Source organism: Eublepharis macularius, chromosome 15 (assembly GCF_028583425.1).
Source record: "Eublepharis macularius isolate TG4126 chromosome 15, MPM_Emac_v1.0, whole genome shotgun sequence".
Lineage (NCBI taxonomy): Eukaryota > Metazoa > Chordata > Lepidosauria > Squamata > Eublepharidae > Eublepharis > Eublepharis macularius.
Genome location: NC_072804.1, coordinates 31,330,533 through 31,341,236, shown reverse-complemented (window position 1 = coordinate 31,341,236; position 10,704 = coordinate 31,330,533).

The window sequence follows — 10,704 nt, the reverse complement described above, 5'->3', positions numbered from 1 at the left end:
ATTTTTTTCACCTTTTAATTATAAGCTGCTGGAATTTTATTTTTATTTTTTATTTATTTATACCTTTCTCACTGAGACTCAAAGTGGATTGCACAGTATAAGTCAATGTGATCAACAGCTGGGGACAATGTATTAGGGTATGCAAATCTGCAGAAATTGAAAACAAGCATAAATCCAGTATAGAGCTAAAACAGTGCTGAAAAAGCATAAGCAATTAAACAATGCAGAAACTACATGCTTACAGCAGTCAGTGCTCAGTAGTATGGTCTACAGTCCCTGTCCTTTTACCAATGCATCTCTGTAAACAATTTCCTTCCCGTATAACCCTCCTATCTGTGTAATAAAGCCCTCCCAAATAGTTCATTTTGCATACTTAGTGGAATGCCAGGAGAGTGGGAGCCCTCCTAACATCATCAGGCCATCCATTCCATAACGTGGCTGCCACAACCAAGAATGCATGTATACAGGCAGTTGTTTTTGTCCCCCATTTGAGAACATTTAAGGAGTCCCACAACCAGTGTTAAAAATCTGAACCACCACCATAAAAAGAATCTATTAGCAACGAAGTGAGAGTAACAAGAATTTCCACCCTCCCCAGGCTCCACCCCCAAATCACCAAGAATTTTTCAATCGGGAGTTGACAACCCTGCTAGGAAGCACAGAACTTTAGGACATGCCTTTCCACTAAAAATGAGATGTCCTTGGGGAAATGTGTAATTAGACCTGTAGAATGAATTATGGGTTATAATTTATTTTAGGAAGTGGTCAAACCATAGGAAAGAGAAAGAAAGAAAAAGAAAGAAAGAAAGAAAGAAAGAAAGAAAGAAAGAAAGAAAGAAAGAAAGAAACTTTCTTACAGTAGATGATACGAGGTGCTCTCCAGATCACAGCTACAGTTAGGTCCAGGGGCGGATCTATATTTTTGAGGCCCTGGAGCTTGAACTGTTATGGAGGCCTCTTTGCAACCAGCAACAATAGGGTAACATCCAACAATAATTCCAGTACAGTTGCTATTAACTTCATAGCAAGGCTCTTTAGGATATTATTGGCTACAAATATCTTCGGCATCCACCAAGATGCACAGTACAAAAAGTCTAAACACGTAAGTGATTATGTTTATGAGAGCCAGTTTGGTGTAGTGGTTAAGAGCACGGGACTCTAATCTGGAGAACTGGGTTTGATTCCCCTCTCCTCTGCTTGAAGCCAGCTCGGTGACCTTGGGTCACTCACAGCTTCTAGAAGCTCTCTCAGCCCCACCCACCTCACAGGGTGTTTTGTTGTGGGGATAATAACAACATACTTTGTAAACCGCTCTGAGTGGGCATTAAGTTGTCCTGAAGAGCAGTATATAAATCAATTATTATTATTATTGTTAATATATATATTGTAAGACCAATAAATACTGGTAAATATTGGAACAGCAGATGAGATTTCCAGGCGGTACCTGGGAGGCTGCTAGGGTTGCCAGGTCCCCCTGACTTCCTGATGGGAGGTGGGGGACCCAGCACCTACCTTTCATGTGCACGCTTTGCATGTGCACGCTCCTGGGCCCGCACAATAATAATAACAACAATAACAACAACATTCAATTTATATACCGCCCTTCAAGACAACTTAATGCCCACTCAGAGCAGTTTACAAAGTATGTCATTATTATCCCCTCAACAAAACACCCTGTGAGGTGGGTGGGGCTGAGAGAGCTCCTAGAAGCTGTGACTGGCCCAAGGTCACCCAGCTGGCTTCAAGTGGAGGAGTGGGGAATCAAACCCGGCTCTCCAGATTAGAGTCCCGTGCTCTTAACCACTACACCAAACTGGCTCTCTGTGCAATGACGTCACTTCCAGGAATGGCCTGCTGCAGAGTGTGGGCATGCTCCCATGCTCCGCACTGGCCCAATCCAGCCCGATCTGGGCCCAAATCGGACTGGATCTGGTCCACAGGAACGTGCCACACCCCCAGAAGCACACCACGCAGCATGGGAGCATGCCTCCGGGAGGCCTGTGCCTCCCCCGTCGGCCACATAAGCAGGGGTGGGGGGATGGAAAGTGGGAGTGGGGGATCCCCCGCCCCTGGTAGGGGAATGGCAACCCTAGAGGCTGCAGTTCTTCTCACTTGGATCCTGAATCCCACTTCACCTTCGTTTTAAAAGATCTCTAATAATTGCACAGGTTACCAACATTTACCAGCAATAATCCAAAGCAGACCTTCAAACAAGATATGTGCCGTCCTTTCCCCACCCTTATGGTGCTGTTGCTTGTTCCTGGGCCAGGCTGAACTGCTTGGCTGCTGGGAACAACCAGCCCACTTTAGGGGAAGCTACAACGGTGAGTGTGCTCCATTCTAAGGTCAATAGTAAGTACTTCAACCCATTGGCTTATGATTCTATCACTAAAATAGCCTTATTTTAATAACAAACACTTTAAAAAATGTCATTAATTTTTGTTGAAAAATTCACTTATTTAAAAAAATAGTTGCTTCAGGGGCCCTCGGGGATTAGGGGCCCTGAAGCTTAAACTTCATTAGTTTCACAGTAGATCCAGTACCTCTGGTTAGATCCAGTTTAAATGAACTAGATTTAAGTATCCCTAAGGGTGCATATATTGTAATGAACCAATAAACATTTAAGGTAGGGGTGCCAGACCCCCGGTGGGGGTAGGGGATCCCCCACCCTCACCATTCACACCCCACCCCCAATTAACTGGCCAGTGGGGGGCACACACCCTCTGTGCACGCTCCCCTGCAGAGCTGCAGGCTCCCGCGGATCGGGTCCATTTTGGGATGCTGCGGCGCACAGGAGGGTTCCTGCGCTCCGCAACACCTCAAAACGGGCCCTCTTTTGGCCCGGATTGGGCCCATCTTGAGCCGCTGTGGAGCATGGGAGTGTTCCTGTGCGCTGCAGCGTCCCAAAATGGGCCCAATCCGTGCCAAAACAGCTGCGGATCGGGCTCATTTTGGTGCGGATTGGGCCCGTTTTGGGACGCTGCGGTGCACAGGAGCGCTCCCATGCTCCACAGTGGCTCAAGATGGGCCCAAAACAGGCCAAAACAGGCCCATTTTGAGTTCTGTGGAGTGCAGGAACGCTCCTGTGCTCCGCAGCACCTCAAAACGAGCCCGATCTCCGGACACGTTTTGGGCCGCTGTGGAGTTCAGGAGCGTTACTGAGCTCCACAGCAGCTCCCAACGCAAGCCCCTATGGAGCGTGGGTGCTTGGAGGGGGGGGGGGCTGCGTGATGATGTCACTTCCCGGAAGTGACATCATCATGCTTTGCAGGAGCATGGGCATGCTTCGTGTGCGCGCACCCCCCTCAAAAGAGAGGGGGGAGCCAGGCTGGAAGATTGAGGGGGCCTGGAAACCCTAATTTAAGGTGAGATGAAGATGGTTTGATATAAACCTTGTTGCTGTCCCAAACTAAGTTGATTTTTTTCTGCCTTTGGAAAGCTCTGGAAAAAAATCTACAGGTTTTTCAGCTTGAAAGAGAGTTTTCAGTTTTGAAAGAGTTTCCAGTTTGAAAGAGAGAAAAATGAGCTGTGCTGGGCACCTTTTTTGGACAGCACTAGTTAAGCAACAAACACCCCAACATTGTAGCAGTTTTGTCACTTTTTAAAACAAACGTTTGATTATTTTGTTTGATTTTGGAGTGGTGAAGGATGAGTCTGTATATACATCAACACATATATTCCACTTTTTAAAAATAAATGAAAAGGCAAACAACCAGGGAGAGGCCAAACAGAGAGCTGGCACACCTTGATATGGGAAACAATTCACTGATCTAGTGTTCACCTTGCTGGTATGCATGTCTATAACATGCGTCGCAAAGGTGATTTAGAAACACTCTCCGTGACTGCTTTTGGAATGTTACTCCTGGTTTCACCTAAAAAGCCTGCCTAGTCTATGTTCAGGCTCATACATTGCCCAGGGTCAGGAGCTCATTGCTCATGTGATAAAGAACTAAGCTTGTTCCTCAGCTCACATGACCAATTATTTGGAGGCCAGGATTTCATAGCACCCCTAAAATGGAAGGGAGGTCAAGAAAACTGGGCTTCTAGACCATTGGGTTTCACATAGAACAAGCAGTTCATACTAGAAGTTACCTGCATGGTGGAAATTCAGACAGAGGAGAACTCTCTCATGGAAGGATGGTGCTGCCACCCCAGCCAAATGCATGAATCAAATCTATTTTTTAACAGCACACAAACAGAATCATCAAAGCAGACAACTGCCACACATCTCACCTGCTGTCCCCATGGTGACCTCCAGAACCTTCCTGGACATTTGTGACTCACCTTGAGCATTTTATGCAGGCTGGCATGAGCTGCTGGCAGTCCAGCAGGACTTGTAGATTCACAAAGCCTTCCTGTGTAGACAGCAGCAAATAACTACATATGTTGGGGGGGGATGGGTAGTGTCATATGTTTGTAGCTTTGTTTCCATCAGTTCAAAAATCCTCCTCCACAATATAATCAGAAAATATTTCTTCCTGTTTATTACTGCATTCAAGGCAGTAGAACCCCATTCTTAAACAATCACATTTGTCCCAATTTGTGTTTTTCACATCTTATTGTTTAATATTGGCCGGTGGATTTTTAATTTTTAAAATTATTTTTTGAAGATGATACAGGAGAGTAAACGGGGTTGAGATCCTGCATTAACGACAAGGCAGAATACGACGAGGAAAAGATAGATCTTGAAAAAGATTTTTTAAAAGGGCTTCTCCTTGCACAAGAACTGTTGCACATACAAAAATCTCCCAAGGGATCCAACCCAGTGTGTTGAAGACAACCATGTGGATGAAGGCCAGTGTTGCCAAGGTTCTCAGCCAATCAACATCTTACGAATCCAACCAATAAAGACATATTCAGTCAAATAACTAGCACTGGGGATCTGAAAGTTCAAGATTGTACTGTGTCGCTCTTTTGCTGACAGTCGAAACTAATATGCTGGCAATCCACCTAATATGAGTGTTGCATGACCAAGCGTCTCGTGATGAAAGCAGGGGAAAAGGCACTGCTTCTTTAAAGGCTTCTCCCCGCAGGCTTCAGTTTGGGGCTAATGCAATCAGCCTGTAGCAATAAAACAATGGTGCATAGGTGTCTCTTTAGTGGGAAGCAATGGTTTGTGTGGTGTGCATGTATCTAGTCTCTGGTAAATTTTAGAAAGGACTGCTCTGAATCAGCCTGTGAGTAAGTGCTCACTTGCTCTTCTCTTCCTCCTACACCTTGGCCAGCTGTACATCATGTCTCCGTCATCCTCTCCAAAGCCAGAGGTAGTTTCTTGGGACAAAGGTGAGCACACAAAGGTGCCTGAAACACACAAGACTTGTGCGTGTACTAGATGGTATATTACCCATAAAGATATAATAAAAACAAATAAAGACTATAATGAGAAGTGTTGGAAATGTCAGAATACAGACACAATATTTTATCACAGGTGGTGGGCATGCAAGGAGGCAAGAAAATATTGGGCAGAAATACACAAGAAACTCAAAAGATACTAAGTTTCTAATGGATCTGAAAAAATATGTTATTAAAAATTTTACCAAGTAAGGTTACAAAAATACACAGTGAACTATTTAAGTATATAGTGATGGTGGCAAGAGTAATATTTACAGCAAAATAGAAAGCGGCGAAATCCCCAGACCTGAACGAATGGAAGAATAACTTAAATGAATATGTGACAATGGCAAAATTAACCTCTTTTATACATAACAGACCGACTTCAGAATTTCACAATAAACTGAAAGTTTTAAAAAAATTATATAGCATAAAATCAAGAACCAAATTAATTTAACAGAGAATAAAAGATTAAAATGTTATTAGATATGAAGACTGATGGTAAAGATAGAATAAAGATGTTTAAATAGAAGTAAAATACTAAAAGTTTAACTAAGTTCCATATAAAGGCATGTAAATTTTATTTTAGGTTTGTAGGATCATAGTTTGTATTTTGTGTTTGTTGACTGGAATAAAAAAAATACAAGACACGTGTATGCACATTATAGTGCCAGCTTGCCTGACAACTAGGCGAACCTATGCAGATCATCTAGGATGCCAGATCTTGAGGGGTACCAAAAAAGAGAGACGACTGCATGCTGCAGTACTGAAGAGAAGCTTGGTATTAACTGCCTTCAAGAATCTCCACATCTTAGTCAAGGTGTCAAGGTGGATTTCTCGTGGATTTCTGCCCAATATTTTCTTGCCTCCTTGCATGCCCACCACCAGTGTAATTAATAGGATGATAAATCTAATAAGCAATGTAATAAGACGGAATTGCAGAATTTTGAAACGGAGCTGTCATCTGAATAAAGGATAAATATTAAACATGTCATCATGTTATGCAATGTAGAATGTTGTATTACAGCAGTAGAGACATAGCACATTTTCCCGGAACCATCTATTATGATATAGCCTTCCTGAGCAATTCTATTTTACATAGTTTGCAAAATGGGAGTTGGGAGCCTTCCTGACTTTCTCAGGCAGGCCATTCCACAGGAGAAGGGACCAAAACAGAGAAAACGTGTGTATCAGCAGTTGTTGATTTTGCACATCTGGAGGATGGTGGCTGTAGAAGCCTCAGAGGAGCGAAGTGGTCAGGGCAGAGCATGAGGGGAAGGTATGAGGGAGCGTGGCCACAAAGGGCTTGGTATGTGATAGCCAATGCCTTGAATTGAACTCAGTAACTGATGGGCAGTTGATTCTGGCCTTCTATAGATGCCATGATGGAACACAGACGTCTTTTGAAGAGCTCATTTATTTTTATTTTTGCATTGTTTATTTTGCCTGCTCAACAATAAAAATGTTCATTATAAACTTCTCACTTTTCTCTTCATTGAATGAGGGAGGAAGGGTGCCAAAGTCATGGTTTCGATTGCCTCGGGCGCCAAAAAGACTTTGGCCAGTTTTGATTAACTGGCTCTCTCGATCAAGTGAAAACCTTTGCTTTCTGGCACTTGCCCCTGGTAAAAGTCCCCTGTTTTGTTTCTGAGGACACAATCCATGTAATATCTTTTATTAGGACCAACCCAGTGACATATGCAAGCCCGATCTTGTCAGATCTTGGAAGATAAACAAGGTCAGCCCTGGTTAGTAACGGATGGGCGACCATCAAGAAAGACAAAGAGTTACTTTGCAGAGACAGGCAATGACAAACCGCCTCTGTTATTCTCTTGCCTTGAAAGCCCCAGCAGGGATTGCCATAAGTCAGCTATGACTTAATGGTACTTTCCTCCACCACCAGTGATACATTACAATGTGCAAGCTTTCAAGTTCCCCAGAACTCTTTATCAGCTATGGTTGCAACCCCTAGCTGCAGCTTGGGTATCTCTTGGAATTACAGCTGATCTCCAGACTACAGAGATCAGTTCCCCTGGAAAAAATGGCCACTCTGGAGAGTGGACTCTATGGCTTTATAACTCATAGAGGTCCCCCCCTCCCAAACTCAGCCCTCTCCAGCCCCCCCCCCAACTCCAGGAGTTGCCAAGCCCAGAGTTATAAAAGAGGGGGAAAGCAGATTTTAAGTATATTTTTGAGATCTGAAGATCTCATGCCAAGGCATAGTGGATTTTCTGGCAGGCAATCAAGATTAAGGTGTTGAGATGCTGTAGGCCAGGGCCATAAATACATAAGGCAATAAAACAATTAAACTCCATAGCAAGAACCTTCCAACAAGTCTCTGTTCTCCCCCTTATCCAGCGAGTCTCCAGTCTCCTTTATGGAAGAGAGAACAGAAGAAATCACTTGAAAGTTTAGGAGATAAACATATGATGTTGTTGTGAGGTATATATAGTCAATTAAAGCCAAATTAGGTAGTCATTATGCTGTGTTGCATGTTCATGTTGACTCTTGCTAATTCTATTCTTTGCCAGATGTCATGAACCTTTCCTGAATTCAGGTATCATATAAGTAGACAAGTTGTTTGCAGCTGCATTGGTCTGAAAGCAAAATCCCATGAAGGCAATTTCAGAAATAACTTGTCAAAGTTTAATGAACGTGAGATCCTGGCGTTTTGATTCTTTGGGTTTCAGTCTCTTTTGCCTGACTGTACAGAAGTGGTTGGGGCAGGGATGGAAGAAGCTACATTTTGCTTTTAGTTATACATGACATGAGTCAATGCCAGCACATGTATGTGAAGGTGCATTCCCTGCTATTTCACATGCCACAATGGTTGAGGCATTTTGATTTGTTGCTAACATAGGATTTGTAAGCTTCTATATTTTTAATCCAAAATGTTCCTTTTTAAAAACATTGTTGCTATTATTATTATATCACATAGCATGTGGAGAAGAGCCTTCTGAGATGTATAAAAGCAGGTCCAGGTATCATGCCTAGTCAACCTTAGTATGAGAATAGAGGTGATACAGGAATGTCCCTCAATCAATCTCTGATATGTTGGAAATTATGAACTTGCCCAATGTGACCTAGGCACACACATATTCTTGTCAACTGTGTGTGAGCATGAAAGATAACCTGTTCATGTTTGGGATCAGGGCTTTTTTCTGGGAAAAGAGGTGGTGGAACTCAGCGGGTTGCCAGCACAGGGGGCAACTCTTGGCGGGAGGTGGTGCCCGTGGCACCACATGCGCGTGTGCAAAGTACGCACATGCTCCCAGGACCAATTACATCTCTTTGGGTCAGCTGGAACAAGGGGGGGGTTAAAGTTTAAATCGCCCTTGGTGAAAATGGTCACATGGCTGGTGGCCCCACCCCCTGATCTCCGTGGCGCGGAGGGCAATCTAAACTCCCCTCTGTCTGGAGATCAGGGGGTGGGGCCACCAGCCATGTGACCTTTTTCAAGCAGTTCTGGAACTCTGTTTCACCATGTTCTAGCTGGAAAAAAGCCCTGTTTGGGATTAAGGCCCACATTCTGAGAAAAGGACTCACATCAAGATTTACAATGTAACTAGAAACTCTGGAGGAAGAAGGGATGGCTAGAATAACCAAAGTGGAATAGTAGCTTTATCACAGAGATGTGATCTCAAGCTAAGGTGAGAGTTGGGTCAACGGGCATTTGCCTCAATGACCTTGAAACCGTCTTCTCCAAACGTTAGAAAATCCAGCAGGGCCAGTGAAAGTGATCAACCTGGTTACAAAGGGGCTGTGGTTCAGTGGGAGATTGCCCACATTACATTCATGCAGACTCAGGTTCCGTCCTTGGCATATCCACTTTAAATGTTACAGGCAAAAGAAAAGACCTTTCTCTCCTTGAGACTCCAAAGACCCGCTACAATGCAAATCAAAGAAGACAGTATTAAGCTAGGAGTGGACCTTTTTTTTTGTCTTGATATAAGGTAGCTTCCTATGTTTTAAGTACCTGCCAGGACCTACAGATCAGCCAGAGGTCCATTGAAGCTGGAAAACTCCACCATCCGTCCACCCTCATTGTTCAGCCGTGTGGGCTCAGCAGGCTGAGAGAGGCAGCCTATAGTGGTGTAATGGTGAGACATTTTTGAATGTCCCCATACCTCAGAAATCAACTTGGAAAAAATTCCCATGTTTCCCTCACCCTCCCACTTCTGCTGTTCGTTCTGGACATGGAGGATGTGAAGAGAAACAGTTCCCTTTTCTGCTGTACAAAGAAAATGGAGCTATGTTCATCATTGCCTGGGGGGGGGAATTACTTGACAAACTAAAACCCTGTCAGGACAAAGGAAATAGCCTGGTGCATGTCTTGAGGCCTACCTCTAGGGAAGATAAAGTTCCTCAGTTTGCCAACTCCAGGTTAGGAAATCCCTGGAGACTTAAGGGTAGATCCTGGAGAGGTCAGGGTTTGGAGAGGTGAGAGACCTCAGTAATGTATAATGTTATAGAGTCCAACTCCAAAGCAGCCATTTTCTCCAGAGGACTTAACCTCTGCAGTGGTAATTCTGCGAGAACGGCAGGCCCCATCTGGATGTTGACAACTCTAGAGCAAAACATTTACATCCTCTCCATCAATAAAGCAGTTTGCTCTGTAATTTTCAAAACGAGTAGATAGTGATGATCTCCTCCTCAATTAACCTAAAAGCCCACATCTGTGGCCTAGAAGTGCCGTCCTTCTTACGTACTCTCTGCAAATTCACAGGCAGGATGTGGTTGATTTAGAAAACACTTCTTGGGCAGGGCCAGAGAAGAAATGGCCCCATTTTAGACTAATCACAGAAGAAAGGGCAGTTCCTGACAACACTGGGCGGACAGAATGTGTTCCTCTCCTACTCCAAGGATAGGAAACACATTTGGTTGAGAAAAAGATAATAATTGTTTGCTGTTTCACTTGTAATGAAAGGAAGGTATGGCTCATTCCCTGCATTTCAAATGCATTTTGTTGCATCACTTTCTCGTGCATGACCTCCAACGTTAAAGGACCCTTCCCAAACTTCTGGACGAGACTTTGGAGGAAGCAGATGACTTCCTCAGCATTATAGCATCCATCTGCATTTTCTCTGCTTACTGCAAAGCAGTGCCAATTTTTATTTATTTACATTCCACCTTTCTACCATCATAGAACTCAAGGTGATGAATATCGGAGGCACCTCGATCAGACCAAGGTCTGCTTGGCTTCAGCAAGGCTCTATCACGTGCTTTAAAAACACACCTGGAGATCTGGCTGTTATAGAATATCTGGTCATCCGCACCTTGGCCAGACTCATATTTTGCTCCCCCCCAAGCTAGTCTGGAGAATATAGTGGCCCTTGAAAAGACTTCAGCTGGCCACTTCCATCTTGTGTCCAT